Consider the following 12,057-nt stretch of genomic DNA (forward strand, 5'->3'; position numbering starts at 1 on the left):
ATTTTTAAATTCAGAAACTTTAAGCAACTCAATGATTTTCACGAGAGAAGATAAAATGACTTCTTCAAAACATATGAAATATGAGTTCAGAGTTTCGAAGAATCAAATTTGAAGTCCCTTTGAAATTATTTTCAAATTGGAGTTATTTGGAATTTATTCAAATTATTTTTCTCCAAAAATAAAATATATGTAAATTAGGGAAAAATGATTCCCTACAATAGAAAATTGGGAGAAATAAATTTGAAAACATTTTGGTATTTTTAAAATGATTTTTATTGGATTTTATTAGAGCAGCAGTAGTTTTTTATTTATTTGAATTCTTGTGTCTTCTATTTGACGTTAGAAAAATGTTCATGTTGTAGGAAATCTTTTTCTGTAAATTTTGATATATTATATGCCTATATAATATTTTTATTTAGTTTGTTTTTATTTGTTTGAGAAAATGTTTTATTTGAATGCTCGCCCGTTGCCCCGTCCCCGAGCTCCCACAGGAGACCGACTCCCGCACGGGAGCGCCGCCGCCGGAGTCCGGCCGGACTCCGCGTCCTCCTCGCTCTACCCCTCGCCCACGCAACACCCGCCCGTCCCCTGGCCTTTATAAGGCGAGATCCGCCGCCCCGCCCTCTCTCCCTTCCTCGACGCGCCGCACTCGCCGAGCCGCCGCCGCTGCAGATCACCGCTGCCGGAGCCGCCGCACTCCGCGCCGCCTGCCGCCGCCCGCCGCTCGCCCCCCCGCGCCGCCCCGCGCCGTCTCCCGCCGCTGCCGTCGCCTCGCCGGAGCCGCTGCCCGCCTCGGCGTTGACCGCCGCCGGTCGAACCCCGTTTAGCCGGTAAAAACCGCCGTGGTCCGGTCTAGTCTTTTGGTTTTCCTCGGTTTATCTTAAAACCGGTTTTCCTTTTTAGTTAGATCTATTTAGTCGACGTTCGTTAGTTGGGGTCTGGTAGCGAACGATTTTCGTTCGTTAGCGTACTGTAATGAACGTTCATTCTTTAATTTTTATCTTTTTATTTTTAATTTCAGCCAGGGACCTATCTGTGATGATTTTATTTACAGATTAGTCCCAGATTTTCATACGGTCACTACTTTCTACTCGTTTATCCAAATCCAACGAAACCAATGCCCACTTCTTATGAACCCCTCTATCTAGTAAAATAACTTAAACATGTTTTTGAATTTTAAATTTTGAATTAGATCATATTTGAATTCAAACTTCGTTTGATCGTAACTTGAGTTTTATAACTCCGATTTAGTTGAATCTTTTTGCAAATCGAAGTTCTTGACCTAAACTTTCTGATAAGGCCAAATTCACATAATTTTGGTACTATAAGAAACTGTTTTATGTTGCAAGAGTTATTTGCTTGGTTTTGATGTTTTCCGAATTGTTTTCTCCGATCTTTCTGATCTTTCGCATGATTGCTTATGTGTGGTTACTATTGCTTGCTTACGATAGATTGAGCGGAGTGTGACGAGTAGAACTGTCAGGAGTTATGAGTGCGAATCATCTTCATCAACAGTACAGGCAAGTTCACACTTTGATCATATCCCTTTTATACCCAGTTTTTATGCATTAGTTTCAACCCTCAAACATTGCATGGTTAGGATTTGATAACATGTGGGTATTGGGAAGTAGTTGATGAGGTAGGAACCTATTGTCCTGTATTCAAATCTTGGGAGTTACTACGTTATGCTTATACTGCTATGCTATGCTCGTAGACGTGGTTTGGTTTGAGTGATTCATGACAGATGTGAGAGTTATTATTAAGGTTTAACTTAAGGTGGATACTTAAATACACATATGGGTGGATTGGTTGGGGCACCCTGGAGCACCCAGTGGTTTGCCCGGGCACCTGGAGAACCTAGTGCTTGCCCAAGGGTATCCCGGAGGACCCATGTGATCACCCTATGGAATGCCACCCAGGCTCAAAGGGATCATAAGATTATTCATGCTAGAAACTTCCGTGTGCAGCCACAAGCTATTATGGGCTCTAGCATAGTTGAGTAGGTTACATGACCTCTTGAAGAGGTGGGCTAGCAGATGTAGGGGAAAGTAGGTGTAATTGTCCACCCGGAGTAAAGAGTTATTGTTTCTGAAAGACTGTGTCTTGGTCATCCGTTTCTCATACACTATGTAGTGCGAGAAATCAATCGGAGGAGATCGAGTCTTGTGGGGAAAAGTGCGCAAACCTCTGCAGAGTGTACAATCTAATCATGGTTAGCCTGTCCCTAGTTATGGACAATTTTGAGTCTCTGGTCTTTGGATATTCGTGTTGATCTCAACACTTTAATTATTAATTTGATTTGGGGTAATGATTATTATTTTGGGATTGAGTTGGAGGAACCTTCTCAATATTTTCAACCATCTTTGTAGTTAAATATATTATATTCCATTGCAGTAGGGAAAAATTGGCTTTTCGCAAAAACATTATAACCATAGAGCTTTTCCACCAGCCAAATATGCATGTAGTGATAGTTATTATTCATCATTATCCTATGGTGTGAATTTGCCAGTACATTCAATGTACTGACCCTTTGTGGCTGCAACGTCTCATGTTGCAGGATTTTCTTACGACGAGTAAGTGATACGATAGGGTTACGATTTCTACACTCAACTTTGCCGTTGGTGTTGATGGGAATCCACAACCTTGTTACTTCCGCTATTTGGATTGAGGTAATAGTATTTACGTTATTTTATACATGTGATTTACCTCTATTATAAATCCTCGAGTACTGTGTGTGTCAGCATACCGATCCAGGGATGACACTTAAGCACAGAGACTTGACCGTCTGAGGTCGGGTCGCTACAAGATGGTATCAGAGCACATGTTGACTGTAGGACGTGACCCTAGAAACTGGCAAGCCCATAGGAAGGATTTTCTCTAAAACTTTCTTTTTCAAAACATCTTTTACCTCTATTCTCTTATGAGCTTATTCGAATATTCCCTTTTAGTGAGACCATTTCCCTTTCCCCTTTCGACCACTCGAAGATTCGACTGATGAGAGCACTCCAATAAGTACAAGATATCGGACAACCACGACCACTATGGAATGAAGAAGATTTTACCGTGCATTAGAATAATGGAAACTACAACAGTTGAAGACTCCGAAGACTAGGAGAATTTGAAGGCTCTGAAGAATTCCCAATTTTTTTATGACCTAGGAAGGCTACCCTTATGGAACTTGGCAGATTATGGAAGCTGTCAATACCCAAGATCAAGGTGTATCGGAAAAAGACCGGAACATGGAGCATTAGAACTCAAAGTTTGGTCAAGAAAACCCTAAGGCAGGAGATGTCAACTCCGGAATGATAGCTCATGGAAATGACAAGAGCAGAAACACGGCTATCCATGATGTTATGGCCCGCTTATGCTATTGTCACCGTGCTGAGTTAAGCATGCATATGCATGGAAGGATTGGATGGTAGAAGGCTGATGGAGCACCTATCAGGAAGATGAAGTTTTAACCTTAGCCGGTGTGTCACCAGGATCTGGAGTGTTACATCAAGAAGATAAGATGGACCTACAAGAAGCAGTATTTGATAAGGAAGCGTTTCGTGAAGAACTCGGGACCCAGAAGCTGAAAGTTGCCAAACTCGAGGAGCAAAATCCTCGAGATACCGGAGATTCGTCAGGAACTGAAGGACAGTAGGATCATGGTCCATGTCGAGGTTGATGAAACCCAGAAGTTTGGAATGCAACTCCAGAATATTAAAGGACGTCACAAGAGACTTCACGTCAACGGAGATGATCTGGCAAAAGAACTTGAGAAGGACAAGCACGATGGGAAGAAGCCATCGGAGACATGAACAAGACTTGAAGAGTTTGGCGACTTTGAAGATTTATTGACCATTAGAAGACCAAACCCCTGTTTTATACTTACGTTAGATGCGATGATTGTGAGTTGTCATTTGTTTGTTGTTTTCTGACAGCCACAATAAAAATCTGTCCTTTCAAAACTTTTGTTTGTATTGTGTGCATCCCTCTCGATCTCTCTTATCCCACCCCAAAACCCATGGACCCATTAGAGGATGAATGGAGATGAACCAACATTTCCGGGACCGATGAGTCAATTGGAGACAGACCGATGGATTCAGAACATGGAGGATCATATGGAGAATAATCCTATAGCCAGAAAAGATATGACCCAACATGCTCTTCAGTGCTTTGAAAGAGGTGCTGCTACTTGGTGGAGGATGTACCAAACCACCAATGGATGGCAAAGAGTAACCACTTGGAAAGAATTTAAGTTGACTTTGCCAAAGTCTCGGCTTGTGTCCCAGAATTTGAAGCCTTATGGAAAGGATAGGAAGAAACCTTGTGCATACAAGCTTTGTGGAGAAATAGGACACAACCATAAAGAAAACAAGGACGAATACCCTCATAAGCGGAGGATTACCAATGGAGTTAGCCGAGGATCTCAGGGAACTTCGGTTGGAGATTGTTCCCAAAGGTTTTGTTGCAACAATGGAGGTTCAATCAACCTTAGTGGGAGAGATTCTAGAAGCTCAAAAGGATGACAAAGAGATGGCTGAGATAAAGGAGAAAATGAGCAAAGGAAAAGCCAAAGGTTTTCGTGAGGATAAGCATGAGACCTTATGGTTGAGGACCGTGTATATGTGCCCAATAATGCAGAGATCAGGAAGTTAATACTCCAGGAGGCTCATGACTAACCATACTCGACTCACCCTGGAAACACCAAGATGTATTTGGAGTTGAAGGAGCATTTCTGGTGGACTGGTATGAAGAAGGATATTGCGGAGTATGTAGTCGTAGGTGATGTATGCCAAAGAGTAAAGGCAGAGCATCAGAAGCCAGCCGGCTTACTACAGCCTATGCCGATACCCGAATGGAAGTGGAATAAGCTTGGCAAGGATTTCATTACCGGATTTCTCAGAACCAGATCGGGATATGATTCTATCTGGGTAGTAGTTGATTCGCTTGACCAAAGTGGCTCACCTTATCCCAGTGAAAACCACCTATACAAGTGCGAAGTTGGCCAAGATATATATGACTAGGATCGTATGTCTGCATGGAGTTCCAAGGACCATCGTATCAGATAGAGGAACACAGTTTACCTCAAAGTTTTGGAATCAGCTGCACCAGACTTTGGGTACTAGGCTAGAGTTCAGTACAGCCTTTCATCCGCAGACAGATGGATAGACCGAGAGAGTCAATCAGATTCTGGAGGACATGTTGAGAGCTTGTGCATCAGATTATGGATCCAGTTGGGATAATAATTTTCCTTACGCGGAGTTCTCATACAACAACAGTTACCAAGCCAGTGAAGATGGCCCCTTTCGAAGCTTTGTATGGGAGAAGGTGCAGGACACCGTTGATGTGGGATGAAGTTGGAGACCATCAGTTGTTTGGACCAAATGTGATCAAGGAGTCAGAAGAGAAGGTTAAGTTGATTCGAGATAGACTGAAGGTAGCTCAGTCCAGGCAGAAGAGTTATGCAGACTCAATGCAAGGAGGTAGTCTATGAAATCGGAGATAGAGCATATCTTCGTGTGCCACCTCTGCGAGGAGTTAAACGATTTGGAGGACCATATCGAGTTTTGGAGCGTATGAGAGAAGTGGCCTACAAGTTGGAGTTACCCAAGGACTGTCAGGAGCTCATGATGTGTTTCACGTTTCCCCGTTGAAGAAGTGCTATGCAGAGATGGCTGACATTCCCCTGTAAGGACACTGGATCCCTGAAAAAGATGTGTTATTCCCCGAAGTGGATTTCAGACAAAATAAGTACGAGTTTTCTCTCGATATGTGGGATACCCTAAGAGGAAGAAGAGATGAAGTACTATTGGATATAAATGTAACATCCCAAATTTTCAATTTGGTATGTTATACATACATCATCATTGCATATCATATTTTATTGCATTTTGACAAATCCTCGATAAATCCTAAGCAACTCAAGGACCCTCGGAGAGAGTTGGGGATTTTCTCGAATTTTCATCAAATAATAAGACGAGGATTTTGGTTTTAATTATTTTCTCTTCGGAAAAATATTTCATTAAACAAAATAAACGAGAGGAGAAAATATGACTTCTCCAAAACAATTGAAATACTGGAGAAAAAGTGTTAAAATCATTTATTGGAATTTATTCGGATTTTATTTGCAATTTTATTGCATTATAAAAATATTGCATGTTTTCAAAAATTTATTTTGTGTTAACAAAATGTTCACCCTATTCTAGATTTTCTAACTAGACGGGGAAAATTTATTTTATATTTTTTGGACTTTCATTTATTTTTCTACGAATTTTTCCGCGGAACGTATTTAAAAAAAAACTGCGCGCCGCCCGACCGGGCCGAGGCCCAGCCGAGCGCCGGCCCATCCCGCCTCGTCGTCCTCTTCGCGCACGAGACGCCGCCGCCGCCGTGTCCGGCTTGGACACGGGACCCCGCCGGAGCTTGCCCCCTCCCCCAAGCCACCGAAGCCCCCCTTTATATACCCCCGCACCCCCCCTCTTCTCTCACCTCGCCCGCCGCCGCCCGCACTCGCCTCGCTTGCCGCCGCCGGAGCCGGAGCTCGAGTCGCCGCCGCCGCTCGCCGCCGCTCGCCGAACCCCGCCGCCCCTCGCACCCCCCCGAGCCCCGCCGCACCCGCCGCACCCCGCCGCCCCTCGCCGGAGTCGCCGGAGACCCGCCGGAGCTCTGTCCCGACGAGGTAGACATCGCCTCGTTTTGCCGGTTTTCTTTTAAAAAAGAACCATTCGTTTAAAAAAAAATTATTCCTTTGAAGTAGGAAAAAATTGGCTTTTCGCAAAATTGTAACCATAGAGCTTTCCACCAGCCATATATGCATGTAGTATAGCCTTATTATTGTTGATTATTCTCTATGTGTTACTTTGCCAGCATATTCTATGTGCTGACCCGTTTTCGGCTGCAACGTTTCATGTTGCAGACTTTTCAGACGACGAGTAAGGTGCCTTAGGTCGTGGTCTTATACTCAGTGATGCCGCTGGAGTTGATGGACTCACTTATCTTCCAAGTCTTCCGCTGTTATCGTTTTTAGATGGCCTTAAGCCATGTTTATCATACTTAATCTCTTTGGAGATATTCGATGTAATAAGTGTGTGATTGCTACTCTGTTATAAATCCTCCATTTGTACTGTGCGTGTCAGCATTACTGATCCAGGGATGACACTGGAGCATAGCAGCACAGACCATTTGAGGTCTGGTCGCTACAAAGTTGGTATCAGAGCACACGCTTACTGTAGGACATGACCACTAAGCTTAAGCCCTAGAAAGCTTCTCTCTTCTCATTTCTGACCCCTCTCCACTTTCTACTCTTTTAGGAATGGCGGATACAAGGAGCAAGTTCATGCAACCAGATGAAGACACGCCTTTTGGTCGACACTTGAAGGAAGTCACTAAGTATTTGAACATAGGAATACCAAGCATCACCGGAACCTACAACGCCACATTACCCGAAGAGGAGAGCTGGAAGATTCAAGTTCACATTCCAGGAAGGACGTTTGTGCCAGTTACTGAACCTATAAGATTGGTTTTCAAAGCACCAACCTGGAGTTTAGGGAAGAGCATGGCCGCACACATCGCCATGGGACGCATTGGAGAAGTCTATCACCAGGAGCTTAAGGATACAATTTACCAAATTTGTGGACGCCGAGACGCGCAATGGGAGATGATCAGAACCAAGAAGGATTGGATCAATTGCAGCTTTCATCCAGGAGCAGAACCAACATATTCGTCGCCAGGAGAACCAGATGTGCACGGACAAGGAAGAACTGAAGAAGGCATTGACGAAGATCAAGGAGCTCCAAGAAGAACTCAAGGCTACACGCAAGGATTATATGGAGGAAATCATCGCACTAGTAGGGAAGAATGACGACCTGGAGAAGAAGATTGGAGTATTCATGGGAAATCCAGTGCCAAAAGCAGAAGTCGACGAATGCACTTGTCCGGATAACTACATCATCATCGACGACACTGACTCGGAACCAAGTGAAAATGACTTTGTTGACGGAGCTGGAGCAGACATCATGGAGTCTTCAACGGATTAGAATTTTATTAGACCACCATATCAGTAGTAGTTTCCCCCCATTTAATAGTATAGTTCAAGCACTTTGTAACGCTAGTTAGATCGATTGTTTTGCCTTGTTTAAATTGATTGAGTGATATTGATTGAAATTGTCTCATGAGCATATGGGTAGTGTTTTCTCTCTAGACCTCATTCTATTCTTAACTCTCATCTTTTCTAAACCTATCAGATGCCTCCGAGACGCGACACCGGATTTGTTTTCCCACTAGAGATCACCCAGTTGATTCAGCAACAGAATGCCCTAATGCAAGTGTTAGTGCAGAACCAAGGCAACAACAACAACAACAACAACAACAACCCACTGCCACCACCACCTGTTGATCACTTAGCCCGTTTCTTAAGGCTAAACCCGCCGGTGTTTTCCAGTAGCACCGAGCCGATTGTTGCAGATGATTGGCTCCGCAAAGTTGGAAGGGAGTTGACCACTGCAGGATGCACAGATGCGGAAAGAGTGTGTTTTGCCGCACATCAGCTTGATGGACCCGCAGCATCATGGTGGGAGAATTATACAGCCACACACCCTATTGACACTGTCACATGGGACCAGTTTCAGCAAGCTTTCCGTACAGCTCATGTTTCAGCAGGAGCTATGGCTATGAAGAAGCGTGAGTTTCGCAACCTACGCCAAGGAGGACGCACCGTAGGCCAGTATGTTGAGGATTTCAGTAAGTTAGCACGTTATGCACCAGATGACGTTGCTACAGATGCAGCCAAGCAGGAGAAGTTTTTGGAAGGACTGAATGATGAACTGAGTATGCAGTTGATGGTAGCAACCTTCAACAACTACCAGGAGCTGGTAGATAGAGCTCTCATGATTGAAGGAAAGCAACAGCAGATTAAAAACCGTAGGAGGAAGTATGGACAAGGGAAGTATAACCCAGGAGTTCAACAGAAGCCTCGTTTTGCCCCGAAGCCGGGAGGACAGTTTCAGCATACCCATGGAGGAGGTAGTTCGCACAACCATAATGGCTCTAAAAATGGTAATGGGAATGGAGGAAGCAACGGACGGAACCGCACCAACCCATCTACCCCAGCCAAGAGGGACCTGAGCCAAGTCACTTGCTTTAAGTGCCAGAAGTATGGACATTATGCCAATGAATGTCCTGAAGCCCAAAATGGAAATGGCAATGGAAGCTCTAGGAAGAAGCCGAACCCGTTCAACAAAGGGCATGTGAACCACGTGAGCGTGGAGGAGGTTAAAGCTCAGCCTGATGCAGTAATAGGTAAGTTTTTGGTTAAGTCATTTACTGCAACCGTTCTTTTCGATACTGGTGCATCGCATTCATACATATCAAGGGGATTTGTGAATAAGTTTAAGCTGTCCACCAAAGTTCTCAGAACCCCTATGTTAGTAACCTCGCCAGGAGCAGAGTATATGGCCAGCCAAGGATGTTTTCAGATACCATTGGCCATTGGTAGGCATGTTTTCCCCTCAAACCTAATAGTTTTGGAGTCGCAAGGTTTGGATGTGATTTTGGGAATGGATTGGCTATCGTTGTATGGAGGAAACATCGATTGTGCCAGCAAGACGATTTTGCTTACCACCCCGGAAGGAAAAAGGATCAAGTATGTATCCCGGCATATGCCGAAGAGGACTCAAGTAAATTCCTTATCAGGAGTTGTACAGGAGGAAGTACCAGTGGTGAAGGATTATCCGGATGTATTTCCAGAAGAGTTGCCAGGCATGCCACCAGATAGAGACATTGAGTTCTTGATTGAACTTTTGCCAGGCACAGGGCCATTATCTAAGAGACCGTACAGGATGCCCGCAAAAGATTTGGAGGAAATTAAGAAGCAGATCAAGGAGTTACTGGATAAAGGCTATATTCGCCCAAGTTCGTCACCTTGGGGATCACCAGTACTTCTAGTGGAGAAGAAAGATGGATCGCTGAGGATGGTTGTTGATTACCGTGGACTGAATGAAGTAACCATCAAAAACAAGTACCCGCTGCCGATGATCAATGATTTGTTTGACCGCCTACAAGGAGCTAAAGTATTTTCCAAGATCGATCTACGATCAGGATACCATCAGTTAAAAATTCGAGAGCAGGATATACCCAAGACGGCATTTACCACCAGATATGGATTGTATGAGTATACTGTTATGTCATTTGGTCTGACTCACGCACCTGCCTATTTCATGAACCTGATGAACAAAGTGTTTATGGAATTTCTGGATAAGTTCGTCGTGGTGTTCATTGATGATATTTTAATCTTTTCCAAGGATGAGGAAGAGCATGAGGAGCATTTACGATTGGTACTTGAGAAGCTCAGAGAACATCAGTTATATGCCAAGTTCAGCAAATGTGAATTTTGGCTGAAGGAAGTTGGATTCCTCGGACATGTTATTTCTGGAGAAGGAATAGCAGTGGACCCTGCCAAGGTTGACATAGTGACAAGTTGGGAATCACCCACGACAGTTGGGGAAATCCGGAGTTTTCTTGGACTTGCAGGATACTACCATAGATTCATCGAGAATTTCTCGAAGATTGCTAAGCCCATGACTGAGCTATTAAAGAAGGACACCAAATTCAATTGGACTGAGGAATGTGAAGCTAGTTTCCAAGAGTTGAAGAAACGATTGGTTACATCACCAGTGTTGATTCTGCCAGATCAACGCAAGGATTATGAAGTTTATTGCGACGCTTCTCGTCGAGGACTTGGAGCAGTGCTTATGCAGGAAGGAAGAGTTGTGTCATATGCTTCACGACAACTTAAACCCCATGAGAAGAATTATGCTACGCATGATTTGGAGTTAGCAGCCGTGGTGCATGCGTTGAAGACATGGAGACATTTTCTCATCGGAAACCATTGTGAGGTGTACACGGATCACAAGAGTTTGAACTATATTTTCACGCAGAAGGAGTTAAATCTCAGACAGAGGAGATGGTTGGAGCTCATTAAAGATTATGATATGAGATTGCATTATCACCCTGGAAAGGCTAACGTAGTAGCAGACGCGTTGAGCCGCAAGAGTCATGTCAACACCCTCATGACAGGAGAGTTACCTCAGGAGTTAGCCGAGGACCTTCGCGAGCTATGTTTGGAGATAGTCCCAAGAGGCTACTTAGCCATATTGGAGATTCAGTCTACCTTGATGGAAAGGATCAGAGAAGCTCAGAAGACAGACAAGGAGATTGACGAGATAAAGGAGAAGATGAGCAAAGGAGAGAAGCCAAGGGATTTCGTGAGGATGAGCACGATACCTTATGGTTTGAGGACCGAGTATATGTGCCAAATGATCCAGAGATCAGGAAGTTGATTTTGCAAGAAGCCCATGATTCACCGTACTCGATTCACCCCGGGAATACGAAGATGTATTTGGATTTGAAGAATACTTTCTGGTGGACCGGAATGAAGAAGGATATTGCAGAATATGTAGCAGTTTGTGATGTGTGTCAGAGAGTGAAGGCAGAGCATCATAAGCCAGCAGGATTGCTACAACCATTGCCGATACCCGAATGGAAGTGGGATAAAATAGGCATGGATTTTATCACAGGATTACCCAGGACTCGTTCAGGCTATGACTCAATATGGGTTGTAGTCGACCGTTTGACGAAAGTGGCTCATTTTATTCCCGCAAAGACCACTTACACCAGTGCTAAGTTGGCAAAGATATACATGACCAGGATCATATGTTTGCATGGAGTTCCAAGGACCATTGTATCAGACAGAGGAACCCAATTTACCTCGAAGTTTTGGAAGCAGTTGCATGAAACATTGGGAACCAGGCTAGAATTTAGTACAGCCTTTCACCCACAGACTGATGGACAGACCGAGAGAGTCAACCCAATTTTGGAGGACATGTTCAGAGCTTGTGCCCTAGATTATGGATCTAGTTGGGACGACAACCTGCCATATGCGGAATTTTCTTATAACAACAGTTATCAGACCAGTTTGAAGATGGCCCCTTTCGAAGCCTTGTAAGGAAGGAGGTGTAGAACACCGTTGTTATGGGAGAAAGTTGGAGACCGTCAGTTGTTTGGACCAGATTT

The sequence above is a fragment of the Aegilops tauschii genome, chromosome 4, assembly GCF_002575655.3.
Source record: "Aegilops tauschii subsp. strangulata cultivar AL8/78 chromosome 4, Aet v6.0, whole genome shotgun sequence".
NCBI classification, from domain to species: Eukaryota; Viridiplantae; Streptophyta; class Magnoliopsida; order Poales; family Poaceae; genus Aegilops; species Aegilops tauschii.